This window comes from Misgurnus anguillicaudatus, chromosome 5, assembly GCF_027580225.2.
Source record: "Misgurnus anguillicaudatus chromosome 5, ASM2758022v2, whole genome shotgun sequence".
Lineage (NCBI taxonomy): Eukaryota > Metazoa > Chordata > Actinopteri > Cypriniformes > Cobitidae > Misgurnus > Misgurnus anguillicaudatus.
The window spans coordinates 11,676,396-11,692,878 of record NC_073341.2 but is presented as its reverse complement, the minus strand read 5'-3'; the positions used below and the strand labels follow the sequence as shown (position 1 = coordinate 11,692,878).

The window sequence follows — 16,483 nt, the reverse complement described above, 5'->3', positions numbered from 1 at the left end:
TAAAGCCATTAAGTCAAACTGTTTTTTTAGGGCAAACAGATCATCATTAAGACTTTTACCCCTCTTTTAATTATGCAAATGTTTGTCATTAAATCTGTCTATAAATAAAAACTAGGCAAAATGGTAGCGTTATCAGTCAGAAGGATAATTGTTTTATGAACTTATAATAGTAAAAACCGACCAAAGTTCACCTAAACCAGGGGTGTTCAAAGTCGGTCCTGGAGGGCCGGTGTCCTGTAGAGTTTGACTAAAACTCCCCTCACAACACCTGCCTCAAAGTATCTAGTCTGCCCAGTAAGACCTTGATTAGCTGGATCAGGTGTGTTTGATTAGGGTTGGAATAAAACTCTGCAGGCCCTCCAGGAGCAGGATTGGACATCCCTAAACCATATTAGACACTGCTCATTTGTGATCGGATTTTCGAAACAGTTATCACAAAAATGAAGTCTTCAGACTGGATTTAGCGTCTAATTATCATTCTTTGTTATTATTATAATTACTGACAACGGTCTACTAACAGTGTTTTTATCCCTCTTTTCTTTGATTAAATGTCTTCACCTCTTTTGACTTTGTGTCAAATGCCTTTCTTAAAAAAAGATCAATTCAATGAGCTTTACCATTTGAAATCATTCCTAAAACCTACACTGTAAAAAAAAATCCGTAAAAAAACGGTAAATCTCTGGCAGCAAAGTTGCCAGAGAAATTCCGTCAAATTACGGTAAAAAAATTATTTTCAAAATTACATAAAAAACGTAAAAATAAAGAGAATCTTTTACAGTCCTAATTCATTAAATTACAGAATATTACTGTTAATAATTGTTATAAAACTGTAGAAAAACAGATAAATTATGTGAAAATACATGAAATACAACTACTTTTCAAGTCAATCCCTGTAAATATATGGCTTTTATTAGTTATTTTATTAAGTTGCTCTGTATTTATACGGTAATATTATTTTAAAATACAGTTTATCTTTGTAAAATAACAAAAAAAAAAACACCTGTATAAAAATGTATTAAGTATGTGAAAATACATTTTACATATCTAAATGTTAGCAGGTGCACGTTAGCTTACCCTGCTGAAAAAAACAGCATCACACCAGCATGGACCAGCATGGGAATTATGCTGGTCTATGCTGGTTTAGCTGGTGGTCACCAGCATACCAGCACCAAAACACAACATATGCTGGTATGACCAGCATGGGATGCTGGTGCTAATGCTGGTTTAGCTGGTGCTAATGCTGGTTTGGCTGGTGCTAATGCTGGTTTGATGCTGGTTTAGCTGGTGCTAATGCTGGTGCTGATGCTGGTTTAGCTGGTTTTCACTAGCAAACCAGCACCAAAACACAACATATGCTGGTCTTGCTGGTATGCTGTTTTTTTCAGCAGGGTAGCAGGTATTAGCTTAGCACACCATCAAAACAGGAGAACTGGAGGGATTCAATTTTTGTTTTGCTACAAACTGACAGAAGTCGAGTGTTTTAAATAACCATATGTGAGCTGACGTGGCTATGGATTGCAAAATCAAACACACAGATGCACCATATATAATCCCAATCGCGTTTAATGTCTTGTTTCATCCATTAAAACATCTTTATGTGCATGTTTTAGCCCCAACAAACACAGAACGTTCCCCTAATGTTCCCATATGGTTCCCATTTGGTTATTTTTTGTAACCAAATAAGAACGTTCTAGGAACATTCCCTTTAGGTTATTTTTATAATAACCTAAGGAGAACCTTCCCGGAACGTTCCCGGCACACTGTAAAAAATCCAACTTTAAAATGTTCATTCAACAAAGAACATTAAGTAACTTGAACAAAGATTTCTTTGTTGAAGGGCGTCAATTGATTATTTTGTGTTCACTGAATGAAAAGAGCATAATCATTCAGCTAACAAATATTATTTTGTTGACTGGACTTGTATAAGTTTGTATAAGTTTTTGTCCAATTCGTTCACCCAACTTGCCAAACTGAGTAATCTGAACAAGCAATTAAAAAAAAACAATGGTCGGAATGGTTCCCAGCATGCATTGCGACATGTTCACTTCTTTGGTTAATATTTACTAAAAAAGATGACTGTTTTAATGTTTGCTGGATTTATTCATGTTGTTATGTTGTTAATGTTAGTTATATGTTGTATTTAGAGTAATTTTCAAGAATTATGTTTGTTCATTGTTACCATTATTGAGAAGTGTGTGTTCAGTGTAGAGGGCAGCACAATGAGTTAGAGCGCATCATTGTTGCCTCACAGCAAAAAGGTTTGTTTATGAGACCTTTCTGTGTCCAAAACATGTAGATTAGTTAAATTTGGATATACTAAATTACTCTTTACCTAACTTAGTCACTAGTTGGGTAAACATAGAAATTAGCTTATTACCTAATCAGTTTAAGTTGGTTCAACTTTTTGGTGTAAGTTGACATTACTCAGTAAATTGAGTTAGGTGAACTACATCATCCAAGAGTTGAGTAAACTCAAAAAAGCTGTGCAGCAAGTTGCCTTGAAAATTTAAGTTAAGTCAACTTTTTATTTTTTTACAGTGCAGGTTATTTTGAGGTTTTTTATTTATAACCTAAAGGGAACCTTCCCGGAACGTTCCCTGCAGGTTATTTGTAGGTTTTTTATTAATAACCTAAAGAGAACCTTCCCAGAACGTTCCCTGCAGGTTATTTTTAGGTTTTTTATTTATAACCTAAAGAGAACCTTCCCGGAACGTTCCCTGCAGGTTATTTTTAGGTTTTTATTTATAACCTAAGGGGAACCTTCCCGGAACGTTGCCTACCTCCTGAAAAAAACAGCTTAAACCAGGCTAAGCTGGTTGGTTTTAGCTGGTTTAAGATGGAAATAGCTGGCCAGGCTGGTCAAGCTGGTTTCCCAGCCTGGTCAAGGTGGTCTCCCAGGCTGGCCAAGCTGGTCTCCCAGGCTGACCAGGCTGGTCAAGCTGGTCTCCCAGCCTGGCCAGTCTGGTATTATGGCTGGTCTCCCAGCCTGGCTGGTCAAGCTGGTCTCCCAGCCTGGCCAGCTTAAACCAGCTAAGACAAGTCAGCCTGACCACCAAGCAGGCATGACCAACCTTCAACGTTGAAATTTGGTTAAAATAACCTCAGTTGTTTTTTCAACATTGATACAATGTTGAAACAACGGTGAATGGTAAACGATTGCAAAAGGTTAATACAATGCTTAAAAATCAACGTTGAAATTTGGTTGAAATAATGTCAGTACGATGAATGGTAAACGGTTGTTTTATGACATTTTAATTTGTGAATCCTTTAGATAAAAATTTAAAAACTCATTTAATGAAAATACTTATTTTTATAAAATGTAACAAAAGTAATTGATCAAGTTAAAAATATATTAGACACATGCAAATAAATCATCTTTATATCTTTATTTCTCCCTTTTAAAACAAGTGCCTTTTTGGTAAATATTTTTCTAGGTTCCTCATATTATATAATGTTTAAGAAGCTAAAAATATTTTTTGTATACTATTTGATTGATTTAAACACTGGTGGGGCATTTGATTTCCATATTAATTTAGGAGATGGATTAGGCTTTTGTAAGCATTATTATGGTTGTTTTATTTTTATTATATTTTCATCACAATGTCTAAAATATAACGTTTCAAATATACATTTTAAGAATACCATTAATAATATAATAACATACAACCTTTTATCTGCTTACTTTACGGTGCACAGACAGCTCCCTCAGCCTTTTGTAAGCAAAACATGCCCATGCGGGCCCACTGTGAGGTATACTGTGGGACAGTGTGGGCAGGGCAAACTTACACCACATCTCAAATGGGTCCCCAAATTATCATTGGTAGCTATTATCTTAGCAGATCCTTTTCTTTTGATGTTTGTTGTTGTTAAATCAAAAACCAGTTACTACACTTGTATTATAATAAAACAATTGTTTTATTTTTATTTTTTCATAAAGCTCTGTCCATTTAGAACAAAATGTGCATGCATGTTTATGAAATAATTGAACCCACCCCCGGGTGAAGATCTAAAAAGCTATGTAAGCACAATATGTCTGTTTATTTTAATACAAGAAATGTTTATTGTTAAACAAGTTCTAAATTTCAGTTCAGTCTGGACGTGGGACATCTTTTTTACCATCTTTATTGTTCTTTAACATGTTGTCTTTTGTTATGTGTTATTAGCTATGGTTATTAGTCATGTTCGACTTCGTGCAGCACTGCGAGAACCGACATCATACGTTGATGACGTCAATGTATCGCGCGAGCGAGTCAAGAAATTACACTCTCGCGGTACATTGACGTCAGCGCAGCAAGAAGTCGAACACACGTATTTGCGTGCGCGCGCCTCGGTCCTTGTGAGTTCAAAGTGGATTTTAACCGTTTACCTCAGACGACAGTTTTCATTTCTATGGTAAATTCTAAGGTAAGTTTTTATTAATTCCTGGTCAAGTCATTAAAATAAGTTCACAGTTATGTTTGTTTTGTTTTTATTAACAGTTAATTCGATATGACTCAAATATTCTGAACTTTAACGTTGACCGTTGATGCAGTGGTTTGACTGAGCTCGTGACGCATCTGAGCTAATGTAGTAAAGATCTTTTATTTGTCTTTACCTTCTATAAAAATGTGTTATCCTCGTTCTTCAAATGTATTTGACATTGTTTAGTTAATTATAACGCAAGTTATTTAAATGTAGGGTTTGACGTGTAAATGTAGGGTTATTTAACTTACAGTACGGACACACAGTTTTCAGTAAGTTAGCCTGTTAAAACGGTTAAGAATTTAAACAGAAGCCATCAATTCTGGATTAATAACTATTGTAAATTATATTTATATTCACTTTTCTTTACAGGTCATTTTCTTGTTGTGTTGTGATGTGTTCCATTGGCTGAAGAGTAAGTATTATTTTGTGTTTATATTTGCATCCAATACATAAGCGCCCAAAGAGTGCATATCTGGTTTATCATTGTCATTAGGAAAATATAAGAAAATAATTTATGATACAATGATTATTGTTCAGCACAGCAATTCATTTCTTTTTGATTTGATTTGATTTATTGGACAAAAAGTGAAATAACACATTTGTCAAGGATAACACAATAAATTTAAAATAACTTATTTCCATTGTGGTCCTTAATGTCACTATTCCTTCTACAGTATGTAAGTTAGGCTTACATATTTCAAACCCTTTGTTTTCAATAGACAGAGCCAGAAGTGAATTCATAGTTCAGAGTGGATGTTGACATAAGTTTTAGAGAGGCTTCATATTGACATATAAAATTTGTCTTTGTGGTGGTGTACATAACAGCATTATTTTCTATCTTTATGTATTATGGCTTTAATCATAATTTTTTAAATGATGGCTATGTCCATGAGCTACCACCCACCATTGTAACGCACCACCAAGCTAGCATTTTGTAATAGAAGAAATCAATAATTTACAATTTATTTTTGAAGCATCTCCCCGTACAATATTACAATGCATTTAGTATTTGTTTTGTATTCAGATCAAATTCTACTAATCGTAATAACTAAGATGCAGTGTTTTGTATTTCACAATTTATATTTTCTTTTGAAAAGGGGCCATGACTTGTTTTTTAATTTATTATTTGTTTCATATTGTAGGCAGATTACCATGCAATTTGATGAAGTGTGATAAAATACACAGAGGTGAAGTCACGTGTCTTTCCAGATGCCTAAATCTGTACCACTCAAAAGGTAATGAAGTGACAGTGTACCATGACAAATAATGTAAACATTATTTCTTTCAAAGTTGTACTTGGGCCACAGTTTTTTGTATTTCTAACCAAAACATTACATTTATGATTCTATACTAATGAAATATGTTTTTCTTTTTCCAAACTTTATCAAATGCAATGATCGCTAAGATGAGCCTGAAGAGGAGATTTGGGAAGATGCTGTTTCATAAGTCTTTGCTTTGCCAGATCACCTGTGGTAAGTTTGTAAAAGATATATTAAAAATAGGACCAGAACATCTCCTAATCAAATTTTTTGATCAGGTCGGTGATGCCTTGGTGGTCTGGGCGAGTTTGAAGTCTCTCACAGACAGTCCAGAAGGTCTGGAGTCCATGTTAGCTTTTATTGGTAAGGGACTGCACAAAAGGCTGTTTGACCCACACGTAAAGCAACCAGTCAATAGCCTCTTTCACACAGTAGTTCTGGTAAATTACCATGAATTTACCAGTAAATACAAAATGTGCTGTTCACACACGCAGTGACGTTCCGTCTTTTTACCAGTAAGACATCATTCACACATCAGTATCAAAATACCAGTAAATTCGTTGAGAAAGCGGAAGTACCTGTGGGGTGCGGCGAGCTCAGTGTTGTATTTGTAAACAATCCACGTCGTTCATATCCAAGGTCCGTATTTTGTTGTTTTCACGTCTGTGATAAACAGTCGCGAAGTTGCTCATGATGACTAAACAACATTGCATGAGGCGACGTCAAACCGAAAATGCATTTTAAACAACAGTACTGTTTGCACTTTAGGCTTCACAGAGGGCGTGCTACGTCGGCAATTCTGCAAGTAGGTGGTAAGCTGTTTTAAACAGCTTTGGTGAAGAAATATGGATGTAAACTTCAGGTGTGCTCGACTTTCAAGCAGCATGTGTGTGGAAACGTCCGTAAACAGTGCGGGGGTAAACGCATCATTTGTATTAAACATTATGATTTGCCCTAAGCTGTCAGCACGGTCTGACGTCGTCCGTTCTAAATGCGTTAATCCTATATTTTTCGTTCACACATAGCGCTTACCGGGGTGGGGGGTTAAAGTTGATATGACCTAAGTATTCCGACCCTTTACTCAGTACTTAGTTAAAGCACCTTTTGAAGTAGCCTCAGGTCATTTTGGGTATGACACAGCAATCGTTGCAACTTCTGGATTCATTTGTAACCAAAGCGATCAGAAGCACCATTCACTTCTATAGTATTCTTTTATCCTACTATGGAAGTCAATGATGCTTCCGGTCAGTTTGGTTACAGACATTCCTCAAAATATCTTCATGTGTTCGTCAGAACCCATCAGCAACCATCAAGAGAACTTGGAGGCAGCTGAGCTAAATTGCAGATATTGATGCAAATGATCTGAATATGTATAATGTAAATACGTACATAAGCTAGGCATATGCCAATCCTAAACTTTCAATATAGTTAATGGACATTTATATTATATTTCACAATAATGATTTATATGCATAAAATAATGATTTACTGACTGACTGCTTAATATGTTCTTCTAGACTTTAAAACCGGTTGTGTTGAAACAAACCCAATCAGTGTTATTTTGGGACACATTTAAACTCACTGCCTTGTCCCAAACTAGACACAGCTGTGTTTTTATTTGAACAACACATTTGTGTTACTTTTAATACAACGTTGTTGTATACACACAGAGTTGTGTCTAGTTTTGGACAACGCATTTATTGTTTTTTAATGTAATATATAAACACTGATTGGGTTTGTTTTAACACAACCATTTTAATAAGATACTGTGATTTTAGAAGAATGCAAACAATTTCTGTATGTTAGAATCGTTCATTTTAAATTGCTCACAGTAGGACTATAATGAATTACTACGGTAAACAATTCTGCCAAAAGTATATAGTCAGTATGTGTTCATAATTATTTTCTACTAATTAGAAAATACATGTTGTTGTTGTTTTAGATTAACTACATACGGTTTTTTGGGGGAGCCAACCCAGGTGAAGTCCACTGAAGTCCTGAGTGCCTACAGCATGAAAGGGAGGAAGGGTAAGAAAGCCTTCCAAAGGCTCATAATCTGCCCTTTAATAATAGGCAAGCTTTCTTCTTCATCTCATTGTTTAAAGAGAAACTAATTTCTGTCCGTTTATTCTCAGCAATATCCAATTTAAAGAGACAGAATAAGATTGGACCAGAATATCACACTCTAAATTCTGCTGGGTTATTTTTAACCCAATGCTGGGTAAATATTGGACAGAACACATGGGTTACCTTTTAAATAAAGCACTGCATTGAAACAACCCAGTATAGGTTTATTTATTATTTACTAATGCAGTATGCCTACTAGAAATGGGTAAATGAAGGCATGCTCAAGAAGAAAAGTGGCCAAGGAGAAAATGCATTACGTTAGGACTGATGTGATTTGTAACTGGTACTGATGTGCTTATAAAATAAGAAAAACATATAAATGATCAGATTATCAACTTGCATAATTATGCATGTAGTAATCATAACAACAGTTACAACCATACATCACAATTGTGGTTATACAGGAGTATGAGTATGGCTGCGTTTACATTTTGCATTAACATGCGATCTCGGTGATCCGTTCACGCAGATCCGATCATTCGTATATCAGGACACGGCGCGTTTACATTTGTCACATAAATGTGGCTTCTGTATCTGGATGTGTGATCGGATCCCGTGCAGGGAGACGCGCGCTGGGTGGATAGCTGTCAATCAAAATGGGTACAGCTGTCTTTAGCCACATGATTTAGGGTTTTCGCGCTAACCGCAATCCCGTATTGTACAGTGCTACTGAGAAGCCAACAGCAGAGAATAACTAGCAACCCCAACAACCGTGATGTTCACATTTTAAGCGTTATATTTTTTTGCTTTAAAAGCCTTATCTTTAAAAGCCTTATAGCGTCCGCACCGCGGATGAATGTCCTGTTTAACTTGTCCTGAACTAGACTTTCACCCGCATGCTTTAAATCAACAACAAAATCCGCGTGAAACATGACCGACTCCACTGTTTTATTCTGCCTTAATAACGGGCTTTTGGCTCTGCCTGAACTTATGTATATTTATATTTTAACCATAAACTGTTGTTAGTTATGTTTCCTGGTAATTTTAATATGATTTCATTAAAAGAGCTAACAATTTCCTAAATTTCCTGAATCCTGTTGATAGTGCGTAAGAAGTAATGTCATTTACAAACACATATAAGTAACCTTGCATAAAACCAACACTGAATAAATGTATTTGGTTAATGTTATTATGGTTTGTACGTGTTTCAAAGTAACTTAAAATGTATTAAATGAGACAGAAACAGCCGATTGACCAGAAAGAAGCGCAACATTCACGTTGATATGTCACCATGGAAACTCAAACATTATAACGATCCTGAATTCTGCCATTAAATATTAAATCTCTCTACGAATAGGAACATATATGCCTGAATAACTTAAATACAGTCAGCAGTGTTAAAATGCTTTTGAATATCGATTTATTAAGATACTTTTAAGCGTAGCTTCCATTGCTCCACAAATATATGCGTCTCTCACCTGCGCTACATGACATAACGTCCTTTATTTTTGACAGCTGTCAGTGAAAGGAGATGATAGTGGGCGGGGTTTTGTGTGACGTTGGCCTGCAAATGCAGATACGATGGCTGGATTGCGTTTACATTACACTGAGATCCGATCACAATGCGTCCTCGACTACCTCTGCATCAGGACACACAGATCGGATAACATTCCGATCACAGACGCGTTTACACTTGTCTTTTCAATGTGTATGTGGACAACATCCAGATACAGGTCGCATGTTAATGCCAAGTGTAAACGCAGCCTATGACATGACATGATGAACTTGTATGTTTAATTCAGGGGTGGCAAATGTCGGCCCCGGAGGTCTGCAGTCCCGCAGAGTCTAGCTCCAGCCCTAACCAAACACACCTGAACAGGCTAAAATCAAGGTCTAAAGAGTTATTAGAAAGCTACGGGCAGGTGAGGTTCTATCAGGGTTGGAGCCAAAATCTGCAGGACTGCCCTCTCCAGGACCGATGTTCGCCACCCCTGGTCTAAATGGCACATATTTTACAAGCCCAATTCTTATGAATTTGTACAGTAAATCATACAAATACCTATTATTAAAATAAGAATGAATTAAATTAGTACAATGAGCCACCTCATAACATACATAGTACTAATTGCCATGAGATTGTGTTTTTTTTATAATCAGCTGAAAAATTTATTTAATTCTTTCATCGAATTGTATTTACAATCTACACATTATAGAAATTATTGACTGTGATTATTTTATTTTATTAACAGAATCAACACAGAAAAACTACAAGGCATTAAAGGCCCTTGACGTGGAAGACTTAATTGCATTAACCCTGAAATTTGCCCCACACAGAAATTTAAAATGGTAATCATATTCAGTGTTTCCCACAGGATTTAGAGAGACTTTTTTAGAGCATGTGGCGATTACGTCACACGCTAATTAGCATATATGTGACGTGTTTGCATTTGATCGAGTGTTGGCACCTGAAATATGTTTAATTTCTTCTCTTTTATCTATCACATTATATTCCATTTTACAGTTTTTCTCAGTTGCTTAAACACATTTACTGAAATTATGCCTCATATTCTCTAAAACAGTAAACACAATTGCATAACATCTCACACAATACTCCAAGTATTATATTTTCAGGTCAAAATGAAGCTCTACACTCAAAACCACGGAAGCAACAGTAGCTAAGTTTCCATCCACTTGTCAATCGAATTATCTGAAGTTCGGTTAAAAAACTTATGCGAATAAAGCTGGTGAAAGTTTGTTTCCATCCAACGGCTTTAAAGCGAATAAAAACCTGTGCGTAATGACGTCACATGCTGGTTTGCGATCAAATCGGTATATCGAATTGATTTGAGACATTTGAAGGTGTTTCCATTCATTTTCGCACTGAATCGCACAATATTCAAGCAAACATTTGCGAACAAAGCTTTGCTAGACAAATTTGCGGCATTTCACAAGTTATAAGTGCTTATGTGCCAGCTGAGCTGATAGCGACATATCAAGCTATAATAATAAGAAAATTACATTAACATCAAATTGCTATGATGATGCAGATGCATGTAAATGCCCAACGACAACGGAGGCATTAACGTGAAATGATAGTCCGGATCAATTCTTAACGTAAATGAGAACGAAAAAATATCTTTAGAGTTGTTAATAAGCCAATAAAGCTACGAGGGTTCTTTGGCCGAGGATCCATCTCATCAAGGTCGAATTTGCTTTTATTTTCCCTCTGGCACCGTTGCGAGATAACTCTCTTTTTTGAAACACGTATCGCTGTTTGAGCGCCTCATTTACTCCGGAGTATGTCCCACGTCTTGTCATAACCATTGTTGGACATTTCCTTCGCCAGTTCCTGATAAATTATGGCATTTCTTAGATTTTTGCTATCTAAAATAGAGCTGTAATCGAACCCGAAAGTATATTTAGATTGACAGCTTTTTAAAAGCCCGAACCCGTTTACAGCCATACATTATTTAAATTTGCGCACGCAAACAGCCTTTATCAAGAATGAGTAATTTACACAGGTTTTAACATTATTTATTAATGACTAACTGGGCTACACGTCACTTGGAAGTTGAAACAAAGAAAAAAAAGTCATCTTAACATCGTAACATCTCGTTCTAAATAGGCATATGCAATACATTATAGGCCAACATGCCAATAAAAACAATTGTCTTAACGAATTGAATTAAGATAATACATTCTGAATAAGATGGTTATTTGGGAATAACGAAATTAAGATAAAGGTTCTGTGGTATTTGCTTCGGCACTTTCTTTACATTAATGCCAACATTAGTCTATATCCTCTGTCTAAATTATGTATTTAAGACTAAGTAATATTTAGTTATACATTAAAAAACCTTTACTCACCAAGATAAGGCTACATTTTTGTTGAGGAAATTATTAAATCCACTGTAAATGGCTTCAGCGTGGTCCTGCGCTTAGGCATTCAGCAGCAGCATTGAACTTGACCGCTCATTTAGCCTACCGTGCAAAGGCGGAGCACGAGCCCGTGTAAAATGTTAGAAATGAAGCCCAAATCCGACCGAACCCGTCGGGTTTGGGCAAAGATCTTCAGCTCTAAAATAGCCGTTATTTTCTCTGGTAAATAAAATTTAAAATTAATCTCGTCTCGTCGTTTGTCCACTTACATCTGACTTTGTTGACACACGCCATGTGTGCCACCAGAGCGGAAATGACCTAAAACTTTTTCTTCTTTGCAACCATAAAAGGACCTAAACTTTAATCGCAAATCATTATTTATTCGGCAAATAACGTTTCCATCAGCGTTTATCGGATAAGCCATATATCGATCAAGATAAAATCCGATGAGATCGAACGTATTTCTTTTGAGTCGATATTCATGAAATTCAATCGAATTTTACTGTTTCCATAACGCATTTTTCATTCAATATCACTTAATTCGGATAAAAACATGTGGATGGAAACATGAAGCGACTCAAATTAGGCTTTAATCGTGGCTCAGCCTCCCTCATAATCATACCATGGACAAGGACATGGTCAGCTAGAGTGGCTTAAATTTCATCTGAGACTGCTTGTCACCTTTCACCATGTCCTCCTCCTCTTCCTCCTCCTTCAACAAGTCCTCTTCCTCCTCCTTCTTTCCCTCCTCCTCCTCAAACTATTACTTCATTTTTCTGTGAATCCATTCTTCCAAAGCTCAGTGAACTGATTCAGGTCCTTTATCTATCTATTGAAGGATTTGATGCTGTTCAGTTTTGACTCTTAGTGTTTCCACCTTGGTAACTGTTTGCTAATTGAACCTTAGCTGTGCTGACTTGAGTGAACAGTATTGAATGCTAGTTCTTTCCATATGACCACATGGTGTAAGCCCCGAGAGATGTAGGGATTTGTGTGTAGAGTTTTGAAGTAAAACTTCACCAAATCTAACTCATGTGTTAAAGCAGGGGAGTAGTGTTTATTGTTCAGCAAATTGATTTTGAATGATTGTGCTTCTTGAAAAATGGCGTTATGGTTTTGAAATTTTAGTTCAAAAGCCTGTTTATAGTGTTTCCGCAATCGAGAAAAACTGTAAAACAACTGCATGCTATTTTTTACATATTATCTGTTCGGTTGTCAGACATGAAACGAGTAAACTATAAAGTAGTGACAACACGACCCAGAAACACCTTGTGTTCAATTTAACCAGTTGTTCCTTTAACTGCTGCTAAAATCGTGATTTATAAATGCGACATCGTCTGAAGCGCTTGCAACAGCCGTTTACCAGTAAAATATAAATGTAAATTGGAACCACCATACTCAATCCCACAGCGACATCTTAAAATAAAAACTCGTTTCAATCTGTATAAAAACTGTACTATTGCAGTATTAAACTTTTACCAACTTGTAGCAGTCGAAGTAACAAAAATTTTTTGGATATATTTATTCTGGAAAAAAAATTTAATTTTAAAAATGATGGTGTGAAACTTTTTTACTTTTATACACTTTATCATATTTGTTTAATAACTGCTTTTTCGAATCTGTATATATATATATATATATATATATATATATATATATAACTATAGCCTATATAGTTTAAAATAAAATGTCGTAAAGAATCATTATCAAAATTACTACTAATATCCTGGCGCTGAACTTTTTCTTGTTTGTATGTCTCTTGTTTTTCAGTATACCAATATAATTATTTAAAATGAAATATTCTTCTGATAACCAAACTGCAGCGCACTAAATATATTTAAAACTTTTTACGAAGAAGTAGGCCTACACAAAACACGTCTCAAATCTGAATATGCATTTTTATCAGACCATTTGACGGGGTCGTGCAACTTAACGATAATACTTTTGTCATTGAATTGTTCATTTAAATGTTTAATCTAATGTTACACTTACGGTGCCTTTATTGTTTGTTACTTTTGCAGATGGGAGAGATTGCTGTGGAGTTCTGAAGTTCATCCTTTAAAGCGTAACTAACCCCCTGGTCAGAGCCTGACTCCACCCACTGCAATATTTGAAAAATGCAAGAAAAGTAGGCAGATCCCAACGGAGAAAGAGGGGATGAACTAAGCTCGTACCAAGTGTGTGGTGAGATCGTAATAAGGGTGTGGTAAGCTTGAACCTGCTTACGTCACGAGTTCTTTTTTGGACCCAACATCCAATAGAAAATTCAACTGCAGTAGCCACCGTTCAACCTGAAGAGGGCAGCACTTAGATGTTTTTACACCATATTGTAGTATTGAAACACTTTATATCCAAATGTCAAAAAACTTACTAAAATCAATGAACAGCACTAATAAACCATCATTCTTACAGATCATTAACTAAAAAAAGTTGGTTTAGGGTTTAGTTACTCTTTAAATGTTTTCGTTTTTAATATATTCAAATGTTTTTTATGATACAATGTTCTACATGTCTATTGCCAATTTTATGTGTTATATAAGCAAATTATCTACCCTATTATATTATTATCTAAGTCTATAAATTCTATAAATGTTCCTGTGATTAATGATTTTGATTTTGATTTGTCTACGAATAAAGAATGGATCAACATGGATTGTGTGATTATTTGTTCATTTAAATAGATTATATATAAATAAACTTAGTTTATATAGTGAAATCGTTTTTTTTTAATGATTTAATTGCGAATTTTTATTATTAATGGTGCCTAAATATAGGGAATAACTAGAGGTTTTGAGAACGTTCCGGGAACGTTCTGGCAAGGTTCTGCAAACGTTCTGAGCAGGTTAGATTGATGTTTCCCGAATGTTCCCGAAACGTTCCGACAAGGTTAGGGGAACGTTCTGAGAACCTAAAAATAACGTTCTATTTCCGTAAAGAAAACTTTCCTGGGGAACCAACAGGGAACGTTTAAAAAATAACGTTCTGGGAACGTTCCCGGAACCAAAAATTGTTAGCTGGGAAGCAATTCATCAGCAAAAACAACACAGCCTCCTTGCAGCACCATATTCAAATGTAATTGTATCATTCACGATTTTATAATACAATATATAATAAAATAAATTGTTTTGTATATTTAAAATTATCCATTTTATAATGTAACATGAGAGGGAGAGAGAGAGAGAGAGAGAGAGAGAGAGAGAGAGAGAGAGAGAGAGAGAGAGAGAGAAAGAGAGCGAGACATTTTCAGCTTACGTTTTGTGTTGTGTTTTTGCACATTTTGATGCCTTGATGAAAAATAATAATAAATAATAATAATAACATTCATCTCTAGTCCTTCTATTGATTTCAGGAAGCCTCTAGTACTTTCTTTAGTTTCAGGTAAACAAATGCTTTACCTGAAAGCTATCTTAAAATTTAATCATGTATTTTTTTCTTTAAGACGGTTAACGGTTTCAAGTAGCCTACATTGCATAAAAAGGTAGATTGGTCTAATCCGAATCCATAGTAAGACTAATTAGCCATAACAAATTGCTAGTTTGTACTTAAAGGTGCAGTGTGTAATTTTTAGAAGGATCTCTTGACGGAAATGCAAAATAATATTCAAAACTTCATTATCAGGGTTTTATAAAGACCTTTCATAATGAACCATTATGTGTTTATTACCTTAGAATGAGACGTTTTTATCTACATACACCGAGGGTCCCCTTACATGGAAGTCGCAATTTTGGGCCGCCATTTTTCTACACGGAACCCTTAACCGACACATTTTTTAACTAAGTTGTCTCCGATGATTACGTTTGTCCGGTGTCGGCTATCGTAGCTTCTCTATGTGTTTCAAAGCGAGGGGTGAGCAGTGGAGTAAGCTGTTGGTTGCAATTCTCAACCTCACCACTAGATGCCGCTAAACTTTAGACACTGCACCTTTAAGAAGACGCAGTTTTAACTTCACGGCTATGCAACCAGACACAGGAGAGTTTTTTTGACCGACTTTTGGTTATATTACCCAAAATCAGCTCCTATTGTCTTTGACAGGCGAGTCAAGGAATCATAAAATTAAAATGATATAAAAATAAAGAGTTTTACCAAAATCAACGAATTGCTCTTTCAACACACTCCGTGGGCAAGCCAACTGCGCATCCATTACAGGTGGGTGACATCAGAGTAGCGCGAGAGCGATTTGAAATCCAACTCCTCAGTATTATTTCCCGAATAAATCTCGCGGTACTTTGATGTCATGTGAGCATCAGATCTTGCAGCGTAGGTCTGTGCACGTGCGCTATCAGTGGGTAAACTGGGTATGAGGCGCGATGCCTGTCGCGTTTTCAAACAGCACAGTGAATCTAATCATACAGTATAAATATGACTTCAGCAAAAAACGTGGCATTGGGTTTTTTTTAAGAACAGTTCAGACAGAAAATGAATGGAATCATTACAAGCATTTATTTTATTCAGTCCAGAGAAAGACAAATACTACTGTATCTTCCAGGAAATAATTGGCTGTGTCTAAAACCGTTCAATGTGCCCTATATAGAGAAAGAAAATGAGTAGGCCTAAGCAATTTTGGACACTGACCCCTGCTGAAAAAAAAACTATAAAACCATTACAGAAAATTCTAATGGTTTAAAATACCAATAGGAACCATTAGCTTTTACCATTAAAACCACTACACTGTAGTGTGTTTTGGGCCATATTCCATTAGAACCAATACATAGAATCAATAGAATTTCTGTGATGGTGTCTATTGTTTTTTTTAGCAGTGATGTAAATACCATTTGTCATAAACTCTTAGACCTGTGTGGCTTTATGGATTCTAC

The 16,483-nt window shown here is 35.7% G+C and overlaps 1 long non-coding RNA gene across 7 annotated transcripts; it reads left to right on the top strand.

Moving 5' to 3' along the window:
* The first annotated feature begins 2,374 nt into the window (after positions 1-2,374).
* On the top strand, positions 2,375-14,602 carry LOC129413781 (uncharacterized). 7 transcript variants are annotated; one of them, XR_012369573.1, is made up of 9 exons: positions 2,375-4,404; positions 4,834-4,876; positions 5,607-5,699; positions 5,870-5,940; positions 6,002-6,086; positions 7,666-7,751; positions 7,859-7,944; positions 10,040-10,136; positions 13,691-14,602. It is a non-coding gene; the product is annotated as an uncharacterized lncRNA (long non-coding RNA). The 7 variants fall into 7 exon arrangements; XR_012369571.1 differs by having other exon boundaries at positions 5,870-5,936; positions 13,691-14,601; XR_012369569.1 differs by having other exon boundaries at positions 5,870-6,086; positions 13,691-14,601.
* The last annotated feature ends 1,881 nt before the right edge of the window (positions 14,603-16,483 follow it).